Source organism: Bufo gargarizans, chromosome 2 (assembly GCF_014858855.1).
Source record: "Bufo gargarizans isolate SCDJY-AF-19 chromosome 2, ASM1485885v1, whole genome shotgun sequence".
NCBI lineage: Eukaryota > Metazoa > Chordata > Amphibia > Anura > Bufonidae > Bufo > Bufo gargarizans.
The window spans coordinates 545,956,849-545,983,405 of NC_058081.1; the positions used below are offsets into that span (position 1 = coordinate 545,956,849).

At 45.6% G+C, this 26,557-nt stretch overlaps 1 pseudogene; it reads right to left on the bottom strand.

The window, feature by feature from the left end:
- LOC122926133 overlaps window positions 1-7,380 on the bottom strand; it is a 91,717-nt pseudogene extending 84,337 nt beyond the window's left edge.
- Window positions 7,381-26,557: the final 19,177 nt, after the last annotated feature.

Sequence of the window (26,557 nt, forward strand, 5' to 3'; positions counted from 1 at the left end):
AAGTTACCAACCTGTTTAACTTTGGGCTAGTCCTAAGGGTGTTATCCTGGCAATTCCTTGGTTTTTCACCCTATACAGGGATCTGGTCTTCGCTGCCACCAGGGGAGGACTGAGAATTTAAAGTGGCCCTGGATAAAAAACTAAAAGTGACCCCATGTTACAGGTGGGTCCAAATTGACAGAAGGCGTGGCAACACAAGTAGGTGGAATCAGAAATACCATAGTGCAGCAAAAAATACAGTCTAAGCAGAACCAAATATCATAGTGCAGCACAAAATACTTCCCCAGAAGTTTCCCTTCTATGGTGATCATAAGTAGGGATGAGCAAACCCGAACTGTTTACATTTTCGTAAAAGTCCGGGTTCGGGTTCGGTGTTCGTCGCTTTCTTGGCGCTTTTTAAAAGGCTGCAAAGCAGCCAATCAACAAGCGTCATACTACTTGCCCCAAGAGGCCGTCACAGCCATGCCTACTATTGGCATGGCTGTGATTGGCCAGTGCAGCATGTGACCCAGCCTCTATTTAAGCTGGAGTCACGTAGCGCCGCATGTCACTCTGCTCTGATCAGTGTAGGGAGAGGTTGCAGCTGCGACTGTTAGGGCGAGATTAGGCAGTGATTAACTCCTCAAAAACACTTAAGTCAGTGATCGATCTACAGATGTGGATCATTGAACTGCTGCTATTCAATTGCTCACTGTTTTTAGGCTGCCCAGAGCGTTTTTCAGTCACTTTTTTCTGGGGTGATCGGCGGCCATTTTGTGTCTTGTGGTGCACCAGCACAAGCTGCCACCAAGTCCATTTAACCATCAATAGTGTGGTTATTTTTTTGCTATATCCTGCATCAGGGGCAAGCTGCCACCAAGTCCATTTAACCATCAATAGTGTGGTTATTTTTTTGCTATAGCCTACATCAGGGGCAAGCTGCCACCAAGTCCATTTAACCATCAATAGTGTGGTTATTTTTTTGCTATATCCTACATCAGGGGCTTGGCTGTGCTTGCTATTTTATTGAGGGGTGAAATACAATTACCAAAATAGCAGTACCCTAAATCTGGTGTTTCAGCTGTGGCCAGCCAATTGTAATACTGTTTGCTGTCTGGCAAAGGATATATTTTTGTTCTCGGTTGAAATACAATTCCCAACTTAGCAATTCCCTAAATCAGTGGTTTCTGCTGTATCAGGCCTACTTTAAATCTATCCATAAAAGGGTATATTAGATTGAAGGTGCAGATAGGGTCATTCGCAATAACTTCACACACAAGCTACCGTGCATTTCCAAGTCTAATTCTGTCCGTAAACGTATACCTGTCATCCAGCGCCTAAATACTAGGCCTACAATTTATATTCAGCTAAATCTGTGGTTATTGCTGTAGCTGGTCAAGTTATTTTGTGTCCGTCAAAGCACAGTTTTTGTTCTGGGTTGAAATATAATTCCCAACTTAGCAATTCCCTAAATTAGTGGTTTCTGCTGTATCAGGCCTACTTTAAATCTATCCATAAAAGGGTATATTAGATTCAAGGTGCTGATAGGGTCATCCACAATGACTTCACACGCTACCGTGCATTTCCAAGTCTAATTCTGTCTGTAAACGTATACCTGTCATCCAGCGCCTAAATACTAGGTCTACAATTTATATTCAGCTAAATCTGTCGTTACTGCTGTGCCTGTATTAGTGTAATACGGTACCTAAATAGATAGCCAGATAGTGTTAGGTGTCTGTAAAAAAAGGCCTGAATTTGAATTCAATACATTGGGCCAAATAATATTTTTCTTATTGTGGTGAACGGTAACAATGAGGAAAACATCTAGTAAGGGACGCGGACGCGGACATGGTCGTGGTGGTGTTAGTGGACCCTCTGGTGCTGGGAGAGGACGTGGCCGTTCAGCCACAGCCACACGTCCTAGTGTACCAACTACCTCAGGTCCCAGTAGCCGCCAGAATTTACAGCGATATTTGGTGGGGCCCAATGCCGTTCTAAGGATGGTAAGGCCTGAGCAGGTACAGGCATTAGTCAATTGGATGTCTGACAGTGGATCCAGCACGTTCACATTATCTCCCACCCAGTCTAATGCAGAAAGCGCACAGATGGTGCCTGAAAACCAAGCCTATCAGTCTGTCACATCACCCCCATGCATATCAGGGAAACTGTCTGAGCCTCAAGTTATGCAGCAGTCTCTTATGCTGTTTGAAGACTCCGCTGGCAGGGTTTCCCAAGGGCATCCACCTAGCCCTTCCCCAGTGGTGGAAGACATAGAATGCACTGACGCACAACCACTTATGTTTCCTGATGATGAGGACATGGGAATACCACCTCAGCACGTCTCTGATGATGACGAAACACAGGTGCCAACTGCTGTGTCTTTCTGCAGTGTGCAGACTGAACAGGAGGTCAGGGATCGAGACTGGGTGGAAGACGATGCAGGGGACGATGAGGTCCTAGACCCCACATGGAATGAAGGTCGTGCCACTGACTTTCACAGTTCAGAGAAAGAGGCAGTGGTGAGACCGAGCCAACAGCGTAGCAAAAGAGGGAGAAGTGGGCAAAAGCAGAACACTCGCCGCCAAGAGACTCTGCCTGCTACTGACCGCCGCCATCTGGGACCGAGCACCCCAAAGGCAGCTTCAAGGAGTTCCCTGGCATGGCACTTCTTCAAACAATGTGCTGACGACAAGACCCGAGTGGTTTGCACGCTGTGCCATCAGAGCCTGAAGCGAGGCATTAACGTTCTGAACCTTAGCACAACCTGCATGACCAGGCACCTGCATGCAAAGCATGAACTGCAGTGGAGTAAACACCTTAAAAACAAGGAAGTCACTCAGGCTCCCCCTGCTACCTCTTCTGCTGCTGTCGCCTCGGCCTCTTCTGCTGCTGCCGCCTCGGCCTCTTCCTCCGCCTCTGGAGGAACGTTGGCACCTGCCGCCCAGCAAACAGGGGATTTACCACCAACACCACCACCTCCGTCACCAAGCATCTCAACCATGTCACACAGCAGCGTTCAGCTCTCCATCTCACAAACATTTGAGAGAAAGCGTAAATTCCCACCTAGCCACCCTCGATCCCTGGCCCTGAATGCCAGCATTTCTAAACTACTGGCCTATGAAATGCTGTCATTTAGGCTGGTGGACACAGACAGCTTCAAACAGCTCATGTCGCTTGCTGTCCCACAGTATGTTGTTCCCAGCCGGCACTACTTCTCCAAGAGAGCCGTGCCTTCCCTGCACAACCAAGTATCCGATAAAATCAAGTGTGCACTGCGCAACGCCATCTGTGGCAAGGTCCACCTAACCACAGATACGTGGACCAGTAAGCACGGCTAGGGACACTATATCTCCTTAACTGCACACTGGGTAAATGTAGTGGCGGCTGGGCCCCAGGCGGAGAGCTGTTTGGCGCACGTCCTTCCGCCGCCAAGGATCGCAGGGCAACATTCTTTGCCTCCTGTTGCCTCCTCCTCCTCGGCTTCCTCTTCCTCTTCTTCCACCTGCTCATCCAGTCAGCCACACACATTCACCACCAACTTCAGCACAGCCTGGGGTAAACGTCAGCAGGCCATTCTGAAACTCATATGTTTGGGGGACAGGCCCCACTTCGCACAGGAGTTGTGGCGGGGTATAGAACAACAGACCGACGAGTGGTTGCTGCCGGTGAGCCTCAAGCCCGGCCTGGTGGTGTGCGATAATGGGCGAAATCTCGTTGCAGCTCTGGGACTAGCCGGTTAGACGCACATCCCTTGCCTGGCGCATGTGCTGAATTTGGTGGTGCAGAAGTTCATTCACAACTACCCCGACATGTCAGAGCTGCTGCATAAAGTGCGGGCCGTCTGTTCGCGCTTCCGGCGTTCACATCCTGCCGCTGTTCGCCTGTCTGTGCTACAGCGTAACTTCGGCCTTCCCGCTCACCGCCTCATATGCGACGTGCCCACCAGGTGGAACTCCACCTTGCACATGCTGGACAGACTGTGCGAGCAGCAGCAGGCCATAGTGGAGTTTCATCTGCAGCACGCACGGGTCAGTCGCACTGCGGAACAACCCCACTTCACCACCAATGACTGGGCCTCCATGCGAGACCTGTGTGCCCTGTTGCACTGTTTCGAGTACTCCACCAACATGGCCAGTGGCGATGACACCGTTATCAGCGTTACAATACCACTTCTATGTCTCCTTGAGAAAACACTTAGGGCGATGATGGAAGAGGAGGTGGCCCAGGAGGAGGAGGAGGAAGAGGGGTCATTTTTAGCACTTTCATGCCAGCTCTTCGAAGTGACTCAGAGGGAGGTTTTTTGCAACAGCAGAGGCCAGGTACAAATGTGTCCAGACAGGGCCCACTACTGGAGGACGAGGAGGACGAGGATGAGGAGGAGGTGGAGGAGGATGAGGATGAAGCATGTTCACAGCGGGGTGGCACCCAACGCAGCTCGGGCCCATCACTGGTGCGTGGCTGGGCGGAAACGCAGGACGATGACGATACGCCTCCCACAGAGGACAGCTTGTCCTTACCCCTGGGCAGGCTGGCACACATGAGCGACTACATGCTGCAGTGCCTGCGCAACGACAGCAGTGTTGCCCACATTTTAACGTGTGCGGACTACTGGGTTGCCACCCTGCTGGATCCACGGTACAAAGACAATGTGCCCACCTTACTTCCTGCACTGGAGCGTGATAGGAAGATGCGCGACTACAAGCGTTGGTAGACGCGCTACTGAGAGCATTCCCAAATGTCACAGGGGAACAAGTGGAAGCCCACGCAGCTGTGTCACGGCCAGCTCCTCTGAGGGCCGGGTTAGCATGGCAGAGATGTGGAAAAGTTTTGTCAACACGCCACAGCTAACTGCACCACCACCTGATACGGAACGTGTTAGCAGGAGGCAACATTTCACTAACATGGTGGAACAGTACGTGTGCACACCCCTCCATGTACTGACTGATGGTTCGGCCCCATTCAACTTCTGGGTCTCCAAATTGTCCACGTGGCCAGAGCTAGCCTTTTATGCCTTGGAAGTGCTGGCCTGCCCGGTGGCCAGCGTTTTGTCTGAACGTGTATTCAGCACGGCAGGGGGCGTCATTACAGACAAACTCTCCTCTGTCTGGGTGTCGGGGCCTAAATATCTGACAATGGACTGTGCCAGTGTTGGGTGACGTGAAGCATGATTCTCTGCTATGACATGAAGACTGATTCTCTCTTGACATGAAGCCTGAATCTCTGTTATGGGACCTCTCTCCTCTGCCTGGGTGCCAGGGCCTAAATATATGACAATGGATTGTTCCAGTGGTGGGTGACGTGAAGCCTGGTTCTCTGCTATGACATGAAGACTGATTCTCTGCTGATATGAAGCCTGAATCTCTGTTATGGGACCTCTCTCCTCTGCCTAGGTGCCGGGGCCTAAATATCTGACAATGGACTGTTCCAGTGTTGGGTGACATGAAGCCTGATTCTCTGCTATGACATTAAGACTGATTCTCTGCTGACATGAAGCCTGAATCTCTGTTATGGGACCTCTCTCCTCTGCCTGGGTGCCGGGTCCTAAATATCTGACAATGGACTGTTCCAGTGTTGGGTGACATGAAGCCTGATTCTCTGCTATGACATGAAGACTGATTCTCTGCTGACATGAAGCCTGAATCTCTGTTATGGGACCTCTCTCCTCTGCCTGGGTGCCGGGGCCTAAATATATGACAATGCACTGTTCCAGTGGTGGGTGACGTGAAGCCTGATTCTCTGCTATGACATGAAGACTGATTCTCTGCTGACATGAAGCGTGAATCTCTGTTATGGGACCTCTCTCCTCTGTCTGGGTGCCGGGGCCTAAATATATGACAATGGACTGTTCCAGTGTTGGGTGACGTGAAGCCTGATTCTCTGCTATGACATGAAGACTGATTCTCTGCTGACATGAAGCCAGATTCTCTGCTATGGGTCCTCTCTCCAATTGATATTGGTTAATTTTTATTTATTTTATTTTTATTAATTTCCCTATCCACATTTGTTTGCAGGGGATTTAACTTCATTTTGCTGCCTTTTGCAGCCCTCTAGCCCTTTCCTGGGCTGTTTTACAGCCTTTTTAGTGCCAAAAAGTTCGGGTCCCCATTGACTTCAATGGGGTTCGGGTTCGGGACGAAGTTTGGGTCGGGTTCGGATCCCGAACCCGAACATTTCCGGGAAGTTCGGCCGAACTTCTCAAACCCGAACATCAAGGTGTTCGCTCAACTCTAATCATAAGGTGATAAGAGTTGATACGCTCTGTCCTCCTCCAAGTGTCTCTAATTAAGATATGGAGCCAGGTGCTTTGGACGTGAGATGTGGGTCACAGTTCCAAGCCACCCCTACCTTCTGCACGCTGCCTGCACATACCCTAGTAATGACCCTTATAGTGCTCCCAGAAGTATGTTCCCCAAAGAATGGGAAAGAAAAAATATTAGATCTAAGTCCTAGTTGCTGTCTGGTGCAGGCCATAGGCCCCTTCTAGCCTGAGGCTTGAGATGCCAGAGTCCCTGCACCATTCATATTTTATACACTGCCTCATATAGTGGTCTATGAGGGTAAACAGCAAGATGGCATCTGTGGTCCCCTGGCCAGGTACATAAGTACCGTACCTGATGCTCCCAATGTTTAATAACTCTGGAAGCATCAGACCATTATGTACCAAGCCTGCCGTAGTGAAGAGGGCTCAAGTGGACTACCAAGTGTCCGCCCACCTGGAAATGTCCTTTTAGGGTTCAGGGCCAGTCCGCCCCTGGCTGCTACTTTTGGAATAGTCTCAGTGTGGTTGGCTACTGACCCACGAGAGTCAGAGACACCTCTGTGAAGCACCATGGGATAAAGCAATACTCTTAACCAGAAAACAGATAGAGGTCAGGGCAGGCAGTGTACATGCAAATCAATGAAATTAATCTGAGCTCAGAGCAGGCAGCAAGGGTAAGTACGGTAAACATGCAGTGGTGGAGTCAAGCAGCAGAGAGACAGAATTGGTAGACAGGCAGGGTTCAATAGAGGGCCAGGCAGACAGGAATAGCATGCCTTCACTTGGAACTAACAAGCTAGACAACCTAAAGCCCTCCCACTGGGAAAGATGCCTTAAATACTCTGGGACAGCCAGGGGAAGAATTAGGGCATGCGCGCAATCAAAAAATAAAGGGAAAAAGTAGATGCCTAAAGTGAAAATAAACGAAAACAAAACGAAAACTATTAAAATTGTGTAATTTAAAGGAACTATGAAAAGATATAACAATAATACCTCATATAATTACCTGATTTTGGATAGGTAACATTATAAACGTCATCATCAAGGACTTCAAATTCATTTTCTGCATAGGCCAGAGATTCCTCTGTGTGTACTCCAACAGCAAATTTGGTTCCTTTGTAATAAAATTTTTTAAAAGACATTTTATCTGAAATAAGAACAAATTCAGATTCAATGTTTCAGCCCTTAGCATGACGCTTCTTACCAGATTTTTATCATGATTTTTATATATATATATATATATATATATATATATATATATCACTTTTCTATCTTCCTTACAATCTACTCATTTTGTCTAGTGAAACCACAGCACCTGGACAGTTAGACATGGATATTATGCTTTGATATAAACTACCAACTATTTATTACTGCATGGTACCATCAAATGTGATTACTGTTTCAAGGCCATGTTCTTGTCTTTACCTCATCTGTATGAAACTGTTCTCAATTTTTATTTAATACTCCAATTACTTATCAATTTCTGTTACTTTATAATATTCTTTGGCATATAATTTCCAATAAAAAAAACTCATAGTAATAAGTGCTGCCAATAATGGTTGATCTGAACAATAACTAGTGAAACTCTGTTGACTAAATGACCATTCCCAACCTATGAAAATCTATCTAATTTTCCAGTATTGCATCACTAAATTCTAGCAGTACTACTTGACTTGGCTAATACTACCTGTGAAGTGATAGATGCTGTCAAATATATTTAAGGTTCAAACCCAGTAGCTTCCAATCTGAGCACCTGACACATTTTATCCATACTACTGTATACCGATGTATGTTTGATAGGTCTGCAGCCTGTGTTTGGTCTGTTGTCCCTCTTTCTGCTGCCTGGACACAGATCTAAGCTGACATCTTGACAAATCAAATGAATGAGAATCAAAAGGAATTTATATTTTCTTGAAGATGTTTTACTAGTCACCCAACTTGCTTTCTCAATTAGAATGGCTTGTACGAAAATTGGCCTGCATTAAATACTCATTTCTCACTCATGGAGGTAAGGTGTTAATTGCATTTGCATGACTTAAGCTATTAAGTGGGATTAAAATGTCTTGGTAGAGGTATTAGAGATGCACCCTAAGTCCTCCTCTGTGTCTAAGATGCAAACTTGCTGTCATCAAATGATCGTTCTTTTTTCTTAAACTGAATCTTGACTGCAGGTCTTGGCTCCTCTGTTATCCATACTACTGTATACCAATGTATGTTTGATGGTCTGTAGCCTCTCTTCAGTCTGTTGCCTCTTTCTCTGCTGCCTGAACTGTTCATCAGAGGTCCCAGGTGTTGGACCCCCACCCCCACCCTGAGGTTAGGTCATCAGTAAAACGCAATCAGAAATCCATTTTAGGGGTTAAAGGTCATTTTGAACAGAATGTAAATAAATGAGAGAATGGTCTCTGACTTTCCCACATTACTGTCTATGTGGTGATGTATATTTTAATTCTAGGTTTAGGGCGGGTGCTATAAATAGAGATGATGTAGCTAAATACAGTGCTGTGATAGATAAAATGCTCAAAGGACCAATTTATTTATTTAGCTGTGAAAAGTTTTGCAACCTGAACTGCATTAGCCTTTAAGCTAACTCAGCAGTATGTGGTTATAATAATTATTGCAGGTCATGAGAGTTCATGAATGTACTTGCCTACTGTTCACTGTGTACAATGACTTTTACCCTACATCATTCTACCATTCTACATATGCAGAGATGCAGTAGTGATAGAGGCACAAATCTCTTATAATTCTGATGCATCTGCAGCAAGCTGCGGGGGAGAGTGGAGAGGATAAAAGTGGTGGTGGTATTTAGGATAGGAGTATTGGTACTCACATTGGCAGTTCCCACTCGGACACTCCGTGGACTGTACAGTGATGGGAGGGCACACCCTTGTTACCTCAGGGCCCAACTTGGTATTGGGGTTTTCCTGCCTGGTTGTGGTTCAGGGTGCCCTTGATGTAAGTGAGTCTTTGGGGTCAAAGTGTGACAATATAGTTTCTGATCATTTGGACTACATTTTATATTATATGTATTCTTATGGAAACGGACAAAGATTTAAATGAATTATATAATAAAGGGAAAGCTAGGTACATTAGCAAACAAAACACCAAAGGGTATGAATTATATGGTAAACTAAAATACAACAATCAAATTTGGGTAGATTTATGAATAAATTTGATAGTAATGGTGTTGAGTTTTATTATCAACAATCAAAAGGCATAAAATGAAACTGATATTATTGGTAAAAAGGTTTACATTGAAGAAGATAATCACAAAGGAAACGATATCAAGGCAAATGTGTTTTTTTTTTTTTACATCACAAGTTATGAGTATAAAGATGTAATAGAACTAAAAGGAAGTGATATATGTTACATTCTTATCATGAGATAAAGGCCATCCAAGGCTACTGGAAAAAAATATTGATTGCCATTGTTTAATGTATCAAGAATGAAGATGAAGTGTATTATCCATAAAGTGTTAATTGTTAAATATCTCAGTTTGTTTTTGTTTGAAGAATTATATTCAATTATATGTTGAGAATATGTGTTTATTTCTTAATATAGAGACAACTAGATAAGATATAGGTATTAGAAAAATGCATTTTACTTTGGCAGGGGACCTCTTGATTCCATTAGGCAATGTTATTTATAAGAGGTTTTGGACGGACAAAAGTCATAATGGGTGATTGTGTTTCTTTTGTTTAATCCAGGCATGCTCAACCTGCGACCCTCCAGCTGTTGTAAAACTACAACTCCCATCATTCCCTGACAACCTACAGCTATCATCCTACAGAAGGGCATTGTGGGAGTTGTAGTTTTACAACAGCTGGAGGGCCGCAGGTTGAGCATCCCTGGTTTAATCCATCTGATGAGGGGCTGATGGGAAGTTTTAAAACATATTCCACCCCATCAACAGCTTAAATTGCCATGGACTGAGTTATTATGGACTGAGCTAAAATCCATGGACTGAGCAATACTGAACGGACTTTATTTTGAAATGGAGTTATTTCCTCTAAAATATGTGGAACTGCTTGTTTTTAATTACAACTTCCCTAAGTGCAGGCTGTATTAGCTGTTTAGCAGAGCCAGGAATGACAACCCTAGAAGTGCTGCCCAGACAGACACTAGGTGTGATAAAACGCAGCTTTTGGTGACCTGCTTGCCACGTAGCAAGAAATTACTTTAACCACTGGTCTGCCATCCTGAAAAAGGCCTTGCTGCTCATACTACTGTTGTCCAAGTGTGGACCGCCAGAGTAATTGTCTGCCCAAGACTTTTTGCATTACACCAATCAACCAACGGGGCTATTGACTTTGTACAACAACCTGCAAACCAGTTAAAGGGTGGGACACGGTACTAGCTCCAAGGTTATGAACTGTCCTACAACCACTTAAAGACAACTCTGAAACCTGCACTTAGGATCGTGATTACACCCGCAATCCCCTAATTTGTTTTTCCGATACCAATTTATTTGTCGCAAATCGCGTTAATAAACTGCCATTTCCAGGCTGCAGAGAGCCTTTATAATGGTGTATAAAACTGTGCCTTGGGGAGTCTGCATAGGGAGTCTTCTGTGGTAGTAAAACAATACTGTAAGTCCGTATGACATGCAGATGACAGGCGTTGCTCTTAGAATCACTGCACACTTCACTTATTTGGGCAGTCACAGGGCCCAAACTGACAAAATAACTCAAGTGTGAACTCAGCCTTACAAGTCAATGTTAGCGTCAGGAAGAAGCACACTCCTTTTAAACATTCAGAAGCTGATTCCACAGCTGTCTACAGAACCTGTTCTATTAAACGCTTATACAAGTAGAGCCCCCCGACAGAGTGGAGAGGGTGTCAGCAGTAAGTTTGTGTTGACGTCACTGATTATTTTGCCCTTCCTCTGATCCATCAGAACAATAACCCACAAAAAATGGATCCTGTCTGTGGAGCATACACCTTCACTCGGTCAGCATTTGGTAAGTAATCCATCAGTATTGCTAAAGCCTAAAAAAAAACAGGAGTGGATCCAAAACAGAAATTACATGTGAATGGAATATTTGCATGTCTTCTGTGTTTTGTACCCAATCCTGCTTTTGGCTACCAAATCATAAGCCAAGTCTGATGCAAAATAGGGACCTTGTCATGCAGGCCTTACAGCTGTTACATAGACAGGATCCGTTGTGCATCTCATTTTTCCTTCCCGCTGACAGATCAGAAAAAGAGTCAAATAAATGATGATGTCAGCCAGGCCGAAAGGCAAAATAGTGGCCCAGTCAAGAAGTGGGGATGGTGGGAACGGCATGAGAAGTCCACAGAGTGGCCCTATGACATAGTGGTGAGGTGGAAGCAGCATGAGGAGAACACAGAGTGGCCCAATGACAGTGTGGAGGTGGCAGCAGCAGCATTAGGAGGCTACAGAGTGGCACAATGACAGTGAGGAGGTGGCGGCAGGATCAGGAAGCCACAGAGATGCACAATGACAAAGTGTGGAGGTGGCGGAAGCATCAGGAGGAGGCCATAGGGTTGCACAATGACAGTGTGGAGGTGGCGGCATCATGAGGAGGCTACAGGGTGGCACAATGAAAGTGTGGAGGTGTCAGCAGCAGCATCAGGAGATCACAGAGTCGCAAGTTGACATAGTGTAGAGGTAACAGCAGCATCAGGAGACCACAAAGTGCCAAGGTGACATAGTGTGGAGGTGGCAGCAGCATTAGGAGACTACAGAGTGGCAAGGTGGCATAGTGTGGAGGTGGCAGCAGCATCAGGAGACCACAGAGGGACCTGGTGACCCCCGCCACACTAAACACCTGCTTTGATGCCACACTATTGGTGGGGCAGGACAGCTTTTTCAGGGCAAACTCTGCCAGTTGCAGCCACAAATCCAGTTTGGCTGCCCAGTAGTCCAGCGGATCTTCAATATGGGGTGGCAGGGTTATGTCCATGTAAGTATGCCACCACCTGCTGGTTCAGGCCCTGCTCCAGGTCTAGCTGCTTCTGCTTCTGGTGAGTAGTTTCTTTACTAGGCGGAATAAGAAGGCTGTTCATCAGCGACTCTAGGCAGAACTACAAAAGGATGGTCGATGGCGCAGATAGGCAGCGGCCAACTCACTACATAGGATATCTCTATAGCAGTTCAGTTTGTCATCTCTCTCAGCGAGTGTAAAAAAGGCCCCCATTTTGGATCGGTAGCAAAGGTCCAACAAGGTGGAGAGCCAGAAGTCACCCCTCTGCCGAATGGTGACAATTCGGCTGTCACTACGCAAGCAAGTGAGCATGCATTGAGCCATTTGTGCAAGTGACTCAAAGGGACTCCCTGCCTCCATCTCTACTGCATACTGCCACTGTGTGTCTGGGTCCTCTGCCTCATCGCCCTGTAGCTCCACTGGCTGGTCCTGCTCTTCCTGCCCCTCCTCTCCTGTCACCTGTGTAGAAAAAACACAAATTTTACTACACATTGCTTGCGCTCCAATATCCTCCTCTTCCAGTTCAGCCCCCACAGGGCTCATGTGGCCATGAGATCTAGGAGCCACGTCTCCAGTCCCCTGACTAGCCAGATTTACCAGCATCTTTTCTAGGATATGAAGAAGTGGAATGACATCATTTATCCTGTAGTCCTGGCGACTAACAAATAACGTGGCCTCCTCAAAGGGCCTGAGCAAACGGCAGGTGTCACGCATGAGCTGTAGTGTTGATCACGAATATTCGAATTTCGAATTTTTATCGCGAATATAGCCACTTCGAAAATTCGCGAATATTTCGAATATAGTTATATATATTCGTAATTTCGAATATTCGTTTTTTCCGATTTATTTTTTTTTTTTTTTAATCAGTACACATGATCCCTTCCTGCTTCTAGCTTGTGGGCCAATAAGAAGGCTGCAATATACTTGACTTTAGGAGTAGTGATGAGCGGCAGGGGTCATATTCGAAAATGCACGATTTTTTTTTCTTGAAAAAATCGGCAAGGTAATTATTGTGTAATATGCGAATTTTCGTAATTTGAATTTTCGGATTCGAATTTTTATTGCGAATTTTTCAACTTTAAGACAAAGAAGATTATAGCACTATGTTAGCTAAATTGCTCTATATTCGTTTTTTTCGAATATTCGCTATATTGCTATATATTCTTGTTTTAGAATATTACAAATATTCGAAAAAACAAAGTTATAGCAATATAGCGAAAATTCGAAAAAAACGAATATAGAGCAATTAAGCTAATATAGTGCTATAATCTTCTTTGTCTAATAGTTGTAATTTTTTTCTCATCTGAAGTTCAGATTGGAAAAAAATTACAACTATAAAAAAAAGATTATAGCACTATATTAGCTAAATTGCTCTATATTCGTTTTTTTCGAATTTTCGCTATATTGCTATATATTACGAATATTCGAAAAAACTGTTATAGCAATATAGCGAATATTCAAAAAATCCAAAATAGAGCAATTTAGCTAATATAGTGCTATAATCTTTTGGGTTTTTTTCTTGAAAAAAATCGGCAAATGTAATATGCGAATTTTCGGATTCGAATTTTTATTGCGAATTTTTTAACTTACAACTATTAGACAAAGAAGATTATAGCACTATATTAGCTTAATTGCTCTATATTTGTTTTTTTCGAATTTTCGCTATATTGCTATAACTTCGTTTTTTCGAATATTTGTAATATTCTAAATCAAGAATATATAGCAATATAGCGAATATTCGAAAAAAACGAATATAGAGCAATTTAGCTAACATAGTGCTATAATCTTCTTTGTCTTAAAGTTGAAAAATTCGCAATAAAAATTCGAATCCGAAAATTCGAATTGCGAAAATTCGCATATTACACAATCATTACCTTGCCGATTTTTAGCAAGAAATTTTTTTTTACGAATTTTCGAATTTTCGAATATTCGACGAATATTCTAAAAAATATTCGCGAAATATCCCGAATTCGAATATGACCCCTGCCGCTCATCACTAATGAGCTGCTACTGACATCGAAGTTACACAGGGGAATACTCCTGTCCACTTGAATCATCAGGAAATCGTTTATGGCCTTTCTCTGTTCGTACAGAGGGCGGAATTCCAACGGGTGGAAATGTCGCATATCAGCCTAGGTTGGGGGATGCTGTTCTGCCGCTTCAGCTCAAGGAGGGGGTGCTTTGTGATGTACGAGTGGCTGAAGTGCATGCAAAGTTTCCTGGCCATTTATTAGGATGTCTTGCAGATGGGTGGAAGACTTCAGTAACCACTTGACAACCAGATTGAACACGTGTGCCATGCAGGACGCATGGCTCAGCCCTCCTTGACGCAGCACAGACACCATGTTCTTCCTGTTGGTGGTCACCAGGGTTCCGATTTTGAGTTGTCGCAGAGAAAGTTAGGATTCGATTTCTTGATGAAGGACACTGAGCAGTTCCTCCCCTATGTCACTCTGTTCGCCCAGGCAAACGAGGTACTGAGCAGCATGACACCGCCATGCCCTGCACATGTGGTATGCTGGAGGAGCACTGTGAATTGTCCCTGCAGTGGAGGCTGAGGACACGGTGGAGGGTGAGGAGGCAGAGGTGGACATTGTCGCAGGACCAACGGCGTGGCACCATGGAGGCAGAAGAGGCATTGCCTGGCCAAGTTGCTGGTGTGGCTGTGCAGGAACCACATTCACCCAGTGGCCGTAAAGGACATGTATTGTCCCTGACCGTAGTTATAGCTCCACACGTCGGCGCTGCCAAACACTTTGGCAGACATCAACAGGCTCAAGGACTGGCCCACCTTCTGTTCTACATGTGTGTGCAGGGCTGGTACTGCCTTTTTGGCAAAGAAATGACGGATTGGGACTCTCCACCTTTGCTCGGCACAAGCTATCGTTTCTCTGAAAGGTGTAGAGTCCACCACTTGGAAAGGGAGGGACTGCAGCAGCAGCAACTTGGACAGGAGCAGGTTCAGCTTCCGCACCGTTGGATGAGTGCATGCATACTGTTGTCTCTTGGGAATCGCTTCGGTGATCGATTGCTGATGGAATGACTGACTAGGAGGAGCAGAAGAGCTTGGAGCAGGAGCATGATGACCAGCAGATGATGGGAAGGACAGACAGCTTCCTTCGGCTGAGGTGGTGGAGCCTTGACTGCCTGAAATCGGGTGCATGCCACTGGGTTATGTAGCGGTTGCTGCGGCAGGCTGGACCACCACATCGGAACCACAGTTCTTTCAGGCCACTTTATGGCGGCATTGCATATGTTGATGCAGGGCACCCTTGCCCCTGCACCACTACTTTCCAGGCAGGTAGGCTTCTGCTAAGCGGCTGGTCTACCCCGGGCACGTTTGGCTCCTGACCTCCCACTGCTGCCACCCTACTGACTCCCAGCCACACTAGCTACTTGCTGACTCCGCTACTGCCTCACGAGCAAGCTGCCACCCTCTTCTCCCGATGATGATCAAGCTCCTTCTTCACCCGGCTCCCAAGTGCGATCATCTACATCATCATCATCGAGTAGTGTCTGCACATCACTGATGTCCTTCTCAACTGTCTCTGGGTCATAAGCCTGACTGCTCGCAATGTGAGATTGTGGAACAGCTCTTCCTGTATAATGTTTGTGCATAATTCGATTGGAACTGTCATTTGGCATTTCGGGCGCTAGTGGCCGCTGTTTCCCCACAGTGGGGCTCTCCAATAAATTCTTACAAGATAAATTACAAAAGATGACCCGAACAATGGCCGACATAACATTCTACAGTGTCTACTTAGCCACTGTAGAGAGAGAGGAAGAGCCCATACCTGCGGTGGTGAGAGTAGTGAATAGCACGCATGTTACAAGGGAATGGGGTCTGAAGAATCGGAGTCCTTAAAGGATGCGGTCCAGGCCCTGAAGGCGGAATTGAAAGAGCTTCATCCGGAAGTGTCCCAGATGAACGCAGAGCCTTCCCGGCCCCTGGAAACGGTCCCCGTACCTTGTGCCACTCCGCTTAGAACAACCCAGATGAGGGGGCCGGTCAGAAGAGGGCCCCTCTGTTGGGCTTGCCAAAAGTACTGGTAGTGTCTGAGCCGACGTTAAACTTCCAACTGCTGCAGTAGCTGGGCGTTCTGCAGAGTGCACCAGAAGTTAAGCCCTCTGCGTAAAGAACATAATCTATATGCTAGCAGCCCCGTATTAGAAGCCGAGTTGGAAGGCCGGAAGGTCTGCTGCCCCGTCGATACAGGATCAGAGTGCACCCTTATGCCTCTGGAATTCTTCGAGAGGCAGTTCAGGCATATGATGGAGCCCAAAGACGGGAGCGTCATCAGTTTGACAGCTGACGATAACAGAGAGATGAATGTTCGAGGGATAGTCTGGATGCGGGTCCAACTGTTTGGGCAAGACATCGGCAAGAAAGGGGTCATGCTGGTGGACTATTCGTCCCGGAAAGGAATGGACGTGACCCTGGGCATGAATGTACTGAGAGACCTAGACCATCAACTCTATGCCAAGGAAGGGCCACCACACACCGGCCTACCCAGAGGGTCTGACAATAGCTGGTGAGGAGCTGTAGCCTGCAAAAGAGTAACCTGTCCGGTCGGGCCATTGGAGATGTTAGGGTGCTACGGAGGACTCAGTTGAAGATCCCACTTCAACAAGAGTGAATATTGATGCTGCAGGTGGGGGCTGGACGACAACTGAATGGACAGGAGGTCCTGATTGAGCCCGCTTATCAATAAGAAGCGCAGACTCGTCCACTGGTAGCCCGGGCCCTCGCCATTGTGAAGGACAGATGTGTGCCTGTATGCTGCTGTAATGTTGAGGTCTGCAAGTTAACTGTCCCTCGAAACACCCTGCTGGCCAAAGTTTATGTGTCCAAAGGGGGTATCGCTCGACGAAGGGGCTTCACGCTACAGCCTGATAGGAGATCAGCCTGGACCTATGCTGTGGAGATCCATTCAAGGGAAACCCCGACAGCGGAGAGGAACGGTCAAGTGATCATGGCCTAGATGAGGGTGGATTGTAGAACCCTACCCCGGGGAAACAAAAGCTGCTGGAAGACACCCTTTGGGAATTTGAGGAGGCCTATGGATGTGCTACTCACCATATCTTTCACCTACTAAGATGTACCAGGAGGTGAAAGATATGGTGGCCAGCATGTTGGAGAATCGGGTGATTCAGGAGAGTCAAAGTCCGTGGGCTGCTCCGGCAGTCTTGTTGAGGAAGAAAGATGGGAGTCCCCGGTTCTGCATGGATTATCGGAAGTTGAGTGCTCAGACCGTCCGGGATGCCTACCCCTTCTGCAGATTGAAGAGTCATTGTCAGCCCTAAGCCAAGCAAAGTTCTTCTCGACTCTTGACCTGGCTAGTGGGTACTGACAGGTGCCGGTGGCAAAGAAGGACAAAGCTAAGAAGGCCTTCATTCTGCCTATGGGACTCTACCAGTTCACCCGGATGCCCTTGGGCCTCTCGAATGCTCCGCGGACATTCCAGTGATTGATGAAACACTGTCTGGGGGACCTCAACTTCGAATCAGTATTGATATACCTGGATGACATAGTAGTGTTTGGGGCCTCTTTTGAAGATCACCTCCAGAAGCTGCGACAAGTCTTGGGACGGCTACGAGACCATGGGCTCAAGATCAAGCAAGCAGAAAAAGTACCAGCTGTTCCGACAGCAGATAGAGTGCTTAGTACATGTGGTTACCCAGGATGGGGTAAAACCAGCCCCCAACAAGGTGGAGGCCATTAAGAAGTGGCCCCAGCCAAGTACACTACGAGAGGTGCGGGCGGCTACTACAGGAGGTTTATACCCAAATTCGCTCATCTGGTGGGCCAATTAAATGAATTGCTAAGAAGCGGTAAAAGAGGCGCTGACCAACGCCCCGTTTGATACCCCATTCCTGCTGTATACTGACGGAAGCCTATAGAGATTTATCGCCTATGGGAGCCAGTCCTTAAGAGAGTCAGAACACAACCCTGATAGCTATAGCTCCTTTAACCACCTCAGCTCCCTTAGCTTAAACCCCCTTAATGACCAGACCACTTTCACTTTTTACAATTCTGCACTACACTACTTTCACGGTTTATTGCTCGGTCATACAACTTACCACCCAAATTAATTTGACCTCCTTTCTTCTCACTAATAGAGCTTTCATTTGGTGGTATTTCATTGCTGCTGACATTTTAACTTTTTTTGATATTAATCAAAATTGACCAAAATTTTTGCAACAAAAATGACATTTTTCACTTTCTGTTGTAAAATTTTTCAAATAAAACTACATTTCTATATAAATTTTCCTCAAAATGTATTTTTCTACATGTCTTTGATAAAAAAAAAAAATCAATAAGTGTATATTTATTGGTTTGGGTAAAAGTTATAGCGTTTACAAACTATGGTGCAAAAATGTGAATTTACGCACTTTGACTTTCTGAGCACCTGTCATGTTTCCTGAGGTTCTACAATGCCCAGACAGTAGAAACACCCCATTTTGGAAAGTAGACACCCTAAGGTATTCTCTGATGGGCATAGTGAGTTCATGGAAGTTTTTATTTTTTGTCACAAGTTAGCGGAAAATGATATATATATATATATTTTTTATTTTTTTCTTACAAAGTCTCATATTCCACTAACTTGTGACAAAAAATTAAATTTTACATGAACTCACCATACCCCTCACGGAATACCTTGGGGTGTCTTCTTTCCAAAATGGGGTCACTTGTGGGGTATTTATACTGCCCTGGCATTTTAGGGGACCTAAAGCGTGAGAAGTAGTTTGGAATCCAAATGCGTAAAAAATGCCCTGTGAAATTGTAAAGATACTCATTGGAATTGGGGCCCCTTTGCCCACCTAGGCTGCAAAAAAGTGTCACACATGTGGTATAGCTGCACTCAGGAGAAGTAGGACAATGTGTTTTGGGGTGTATTTTTACATATACCCATGCTGGGTGAGAGAAATATCTCTGTAAAAGACAACTTTTCCCATTTTATTATACAAAGTTGTCATTGTACAGAGATATTTCTCTCATCCAGCATGGGTATATGTAAAAATACACCCCAAAACACATTGCCCTACTTCTCCTGAGTACGAGGATACCACATGTGTGACACTTTTTTGCAGCCTAGGTGCGCAAAGGGGCCCAAATTCCTTTTAGGAGGGCATTTTTAGACATTTGGATTCCAGACTTCTTCTCATGCTTTAGGGCCCTTAACCACCTCCGGACCGCCTAACGTACATGTGCGTTCCGGAGGTGGCAGGCTGGCGCACAGTCACGCATATACGCGTCATCTCGCGAGACGCGAGATGACGCGAGTATGCGCCCGCGCGTGCGCAGTTCGCGCCGGCATTTCATCGAGAGGTATTTCGTCAGCAACCTGCCAGCCAATGATCGTGGCTGGCAGGTTGCTGATTTTTAAAAAATCCAATCAAAGTGCCAGATAGCAGATCATATTTGTAAATATGATCTGTTATATGGCTGCCTGCTCCTCTGCTGGTTCTTTTCGTCGGTTGGATCCAGCAGAGGAGCAGGCTTCACAGTGAGTACACCAAACACTACACTATAGCCCCTGATCACCCCCCTGAACCCCTATTAACCCTTTGATCACCTCTTTGATCACCCCTGTCAATCACAAGTGAAAAGAAAAAAGTGATGAGTGCAAACTGTCACTTTTTTTTTTCACTGTTATTGACCGTTAGGTTTTAGGTATAGTTTAGGTCCCTTGGTTAGGTAGTTAGCGATCAGTTAGCGCCCAGCCCACCGCACCGCAGTCCGTTATTCGCTGATTAGCGTATCGCTAATCAGCATTTGTACTTTTATAGTATCTGGAAGTGATCAAAACTGATCACGGTCAGATCTATAATAGTACTAGTGTCACTTTAGTTCGCCCTCCACCCAAAACGCAGTGTTTGCCCGATCAGGCCTGATCGGTCGCCCACACGTGCGTTCGCCCACACCCGCCCCACCGCAGTGACAAAAAAAAATTTTTTTTTTGATCACTGCACATTCACTTTACACGCACTGCGGCGATAAAAAAATCAGTTTTGATATTTTTTATCAACCGCAGCGGCCTCCGGTACTTCGCTAGCCTCCCCTTTGTAAGACAGGCTTGCTTTTTTTTTCTTGGGTAGTCTAAGGGAATACCCCTAAATTTAGTTGCCCACATGTCAAACAGGGGGTATTCCTCTGAAGAGGCCTACAGGCTTCTGACCCAGTCGGATGAGGAGTGGGAACCCTCATCTGATGAATCCAGCGGGTCAGAATACGAACCTGTAGAAAGCAGTGGCTCTCTGACCCAAAGTTCGGACGAGGAGGCTGAGGTCCCTGATACCACCAGGCGTACCCGGCCCCGTGTCGCTAGACCGCAGGTTGCGCAGGATCCGCTTCAAGAGCAGCAGAGTGGGGCTGGTGCTGTCGGATTACGTGGTGAGGCATACACCAGCAGCCCAGCCCTCCCTGGACCTAGTACCAGCACTGCCGTACAACCTGGTGAAGTGGCGAGCACCAGAAGGGCAGTTGAAGCTGGTACGGTGGCACGTGCAGTAGTGACCCCGTCGCAGCCACCGCAAAGACGTTCCCGTAGAGCCCCTAGAATCCCAGAGGTGCTGGCAAACCCTGATTGGCAGTCCCCAACTTCAGCCGCACCTGTAGTTTTCCCTTTCACTGCCCAGTCTGGAGTTCGGGTTGAGACGGCTCAGATCGGTTCGGCCCTGGGATTTTTTGAGCTGTTCTTGACTGCGGAGCTTTTAGACATAGTTGTGGCCGAAACAAACAGGTATGCCACACAATTTATCACCGCTAACCCGGGAAGCTTTTATGCCCAGCCTTTCCGGTGGAAACCAGTCCAAGTTTCCGAACTTAAAACTTTTCTGGGCCTCCTCCTCAACATGGGCCTGACAAAAAAGCATGAATTGAGGTCATATTGGTCCACGAACCCGATTCATCACATGCCCATGTTCTCTGCTGCCATGTCCAGGGCACGTTTTGAGGCCATCCTGCGGTTCCTGCACTTTAGTGACAACACCGCCTCCCGTCCCAGGGGCCACCCTGCTTTTGACCGGCTCCACAAAATTCGGCCCCTCATAGACCATTTCAACCAGAAATTTGCAGATATTTATACCCCAGAGCAAAACATCTGCATAGACGAGTCCCTGATACATTTTACCGGGCGCCTTGGCTTCAAACAATACATCCCAAGCAAGCGCGCCCGGTATGGGGTCAAATTGTATAAGCTCTGTGAAAGGGCCACAGGCTATACCCACAAATTTCGGGTCTATGAGGGAAAAGATCAGACCCTGGAGCCGGTCGGTTGCCCTGACTACCTGGGGAGCAGTGGGAAGACAGTTTGGGACTTGGTGTCACCCTTATTCGGCAAGGGGTACCATCTTTATGTGGACAATTTTTACACAAGTGTGGCCCTCTTTAGGCATTTGTTTCTAGAACGGATTGGCGCCTGTGGTACCGCGCGAACTAGTCGCGCGGGCTTCCCCCAACGGCTCGTTACCACCCGTCTTGCAAGGGGGCAGAGGGCCGCACTGTGTAACGAAGAACTGCTCGCGGTGAAATGGAGAGACAAGCGTGACGTTTACATGCTCTCCTCCATTCACGCAGACACGACAATACAAATTGAGCGAGCAACCCGTGTCATTGAAAAGCCCCTCTCAGTCCACGACTATAACCTCCACATGGGAGGGGTCGACTTCAATGACCAGATGTTGTCTCCGTATTTAGTTTCCCGACGCACCAGACGCTGGTATAAGAAGGTGTCTGTATATTTAATTCAATTGGCTCTGTACAATAGTTTTGTTCTCTACAGTAAGGCTGGGAGAACTGGATCCTTCCTCAAATTTCAGGAAGAGATCATCGAGAACCTCCTGTATCCAGGAGGTTCCGTGGCCCCAACCACCAGTGTAGTTAGCCGTCTACACGAGCGACATTTCCCCAATGTCGTTCCTGGTACCTCAACCCAACCGTCACCCCGAAAAAGATGTCGTGTCTGTAGCAGGAGTGGAATAAGGCGTGACACCCGCTATTTCTGTCCTGACTGTCCGGACCACCCTGCCCTATGCTTTGGAGAGTGTTTCCGGAAGTACCACTCACAGGTACACTATTAGCATAGGGATCATCTCACCAGGACAGGCACACAGGGCTATTAGGGCCCATTCACTCACTGCTGCTGCAAACGTCTCCTTTCACATGGGACAAAGTGCATAACGCACTTCGCCACATCTTTGGGCGATTTGCGCTTTGCACATTGACCCATGGGGAAGGAGAGGTTTGTTCTATAAAGGTGAAAAAAAAAAAAAACAGGTAAGCAAACAGGTTAATGTTTAGTTCCAAAAGTTAAAGTTACATGTTCTGTTCCAAAGTTAATAAAATTATTGCGTTGTGGCCTGTTTTTTTTTTTTTTTTTTTTTTGTTTTTTTACCTTCCAGGTGGACCAACCGATCTACTAGCTGCAGCACCGATGTGCATTCTGACAGAAGCATTGCGCTGCTGTCAGATTACACGCAAGTCGGTGTATGCGGCGCTGCAAGACGGGATTTTCTCCTCTGCAGTGACAGATACGTTTGCCAAGGCATACGAGCTGAGGAGGAGGCGGCGTTCCTATGCTTTGGCAAGCACTTTGTATATATATATATATATATATATATATATATATATAAAAAAAATCCCGGCAATGATTTATTCATCCACATCGATTGATGCGAATGGAGAAATCTGGTTTGCCAGGGCATACGAGCTAAGTGGGTATGGATGTAGGGCGGAGCTCCTATGTCCTGGCAGACGCCTTTCCCCTCCATTTTTTTTTTTTGGCAGAGATTTTTTCATCCACATTGATCGATGCGAATGAAGAAATCTGTGCCGTTCATTTTTTTCTTTCAGCCCAGAGGCTGAACGGAAAAAAAAATCTCATTACCTGTATGCTCAATATAAGGAGAATAGCAGAAACTCCTAATGCTGGCCATACATGTAATGATTGCGGAGACCCTCAAATGCCAGGGCAGTACAAACACCCCACAACTGACCCCATTTTGGAAAGAAGACACCCCAAGGTATTTGCTGAGGGGCATATTGAGTCCATGAAAGATTGAAATTTTTGTCCTAAGTTAGCGGAAAGTGAGACTTTGTGAGAAAAAACAAAAAAAAATCAATTTCCGCTAACTTATGCGAAAAAAAAAAAAATTCTTTGAACTTGCCAGGCCCCTCATTGGATACCTTGGGGTGTCTTCTTTCCAAAGTGGGGTCACATGTGGGGTATTTATACTGCCCTGGCTTTTTAGGGGCCCTAAAGCGTGAGAAGAAGTCTGGGATCCAAATGTCTAAAAATGCCCTCCTAAAAGGAATTTGGGCCCCTTTGCGCATCTAGGCTGCAAAAAAGTGTGACACATCTGGTATCGCCGTACTCAGAAGAAGTTGGGGAATGTGTTTTGGGGTGTCATTTTACATATACCCATGCTGGGTGAGATAAATATCTTGGCAAACGACAACTTTTCCCATTTTTTTATACAAAGTTGGCATTTGACCAAGATATTTTTCTCACCCAGCATGGGTATATGTAAAATGACACCCCAAAACACATTCCCCAACTTCTCCTGAGTACGGCGATACCAGATGTGTGACACTTTTTTGATGCCAAGGTGGGCAAAGGGGCGCATATTCCAAAGTGCACCTTTCGGATTTCACCGGTCATTTTTTACAGATTTTAATTGCAAAGTACTTCTCACACATATGGGCCCCTAAATTGCCAGGGCAGTATAACTACCCCACAAGTGACCCCATTTTGGAAAGAAGACACCCCAAGGTATTCCGTGAGGGGCATGGCGAGTTCCTAGAATTTTTTATTTTTTGTCGCAAGTTAGTGGAATATGAGACTTTGTAAGGAAAAAAGAGAAAAAAAAAAATCATCATTTTCTGCTAACTTGTGACAAAAAATAAAAAATTCTAGGAACTCGCAGTGCCCCTCACGGAATACCTTAGGGTGTCTTCTTTCCAAAATGGGGTCACTTGTGGCGTAGGTATACTGCCCTGGCAATTTAGGGGCCCAAATGTGTGAGAAGTACCTTGCAATCAAAATATGTAAAAAATGCCCTGCAAAATCCGAAAGGTGCACTTTGGAATATGTGCCCCTTTGCCCACCTTGGCAGCAAAAAAGTGTGACACATCTGGTATCGCCGTACTCAGGAGAAGTTGGGGAATGTGTTTTGGGGTGTCATTTTACATATACCCATGCTGGGTGAGAGAAATATCTTGGCAAACGACAACTTTTCCCATTTTTTTATACAAAGTTGGCATTTGACCAAGATATTTTTCTCACCCAGCATGGGTATATGTAAAATGACACCCCAAAACACATTCCCCAACTTCTCCTGAGTACGGCGATACCAGATGTGTGACACTTTTTTGATGCCAAGGTGGGCAAAGGGGCGCATATTCCAAAGTGCACCTTTCGGATTTCACCGGTCATTTTTTACAGATTTTGATTGCAAAGTACTTCTCACACATATGGGCCCCTAAATTGCCAGGGCAGTATAACTACGCCACAAGTGACCCCATTTTGGAAAGAAGACACCCCAAGGTATTCTGTGAGGGGCATGGCGAGTTCCTAGAATTTTTTATTTTTTGTCGCAAGTTAGTGGAATATGAGACTTTGTAAGGAAAAAAGAGAAAAAAAAAAAATCATCATTTTCTGCTAACTTGTGACAAAAAATAAAAAATTCTAGGAACTCGCAGTGCCCCTCACGGAATACCTTAGGGTGTCTTCTTTCCAAAATGGGGTCACTTGTGGCGTAGTTATACTGCCCTGGCAATTTAGGGGCCCAAATGTGTGAGAAGTACCTTGCAATCAAAATGTGTAAAAAATGCCCTGCAAAATCCGAAAGGTGCACTTTGGAATATGTGCCCCTTTGCCCACCTTGGCAGCAAAAAAGTGTGACACATCTGGTATCGCCGTACTCAGGAGAAGTTGGGGAATGTGTTTTGGGGTGTCATTTTACATATACCCATGCTGGGTGAGAAAAATATCTTGGTCAAATGCCAACTTTGTATAAAAAAATGGGAAAAGTTGTCGTTTGCCAAGATATTTCTCTCACCCAGCATGGGTATATGTAAAATGACACCCCAAAACACATTCCCCAACTTCTCCTGAGTACGGCGATACCAGATGTGTGACACTTTTTTGCTGCCAAGGTGGGCAAAGGGGCGCATATTCCAAAGTGCACCTTTCGGATTTCACCGGTCATTTCTTACACATTTTGATTGCAAAGTTCTTCTCACACATTTGGGCCCCTAAATTGCCAGGGCAGTATAACTACCCCACAAGTGACCCCATTTTGGAAAGAAGACACCCCAAGGTATTCTGTGAGGGGCATGGTGAGTTCCTAGAATTTTTTATTTTTTGTCGCAAGTTAGTGGAATATGAGACTTTGTAAGAAAAAATAAAAAATAAAAATCATCATCATTTTCCGCTAACTTGTGACAAAAAATAAAAAGTTCTATGAACTCACTATGCCCATCAGCGAATACCTTAGGGTGTCTACTTTCCGAAATGGGGTCATTTGTGGGTTAGTTATACTGTTTGGGCATTGTAGAACCTCAGGAAACATGACAGGTGCTCAGAAAATCAGAGCCGTTTCAAAAAGCGGAAATTCACATTTTTGTACCATAGTTTGTAAATGCTATAACTTTTACCCAAACCATTTTTTTTTTTTTGCCCAAACATTTTTTTTTTATCAAAGACATGTAGAACTAAAAATTTAGCGAAAAATTTATATATGGATGTCGTTTTTTTTGCAAAATTTCACAGCTGAAAGTGAAAAATGTCATTTTTTTGCAAAAAAATCGTTACATTTTGATTAATAACAAAAAAAGTAAAAATGTCAGCAGCAATAAAATACCACCAAATGAAAGCTCCATTAGTGAGAAGAAAAGGAGGTAAAATTCATTTGGGTGGTAAGTTGCATGACCGAGCGATAAACGGTGAAAGGAGTGTAGTGCCGAAGTGTAAAAAGTGGCCTGGTCATAAAGGGGGTTTCACCTAGCGGGGCTGAAGTGGTTAAAATGCCAGGGCAGTATAAATACCCCACAAGTGACCCCATTTTGGAAGGAAGACAACCCAAGGTACTCCGTGAGGGGCATGGCAAGTTCCTAGAATGTATTTTTCTTTGGCATACGTTAGTAGAATTAATATTTTTTCTCTTACAAAGTCTCATATTTCACTAACTTGTGACAAAAAATAAAATTTTACATGAACTCGCCATGCCCCACACGAAATACCTTGGGGTGTCTTCTTTCCGAAATGGGGTCACTTGTGGGGTATTTATACTGCCCTTGCATTTTAGGGGCCCTAAAGCGTGAGAAGAAGTCTGGAATATAAATGTCAAAAATATTTTTCTGCAT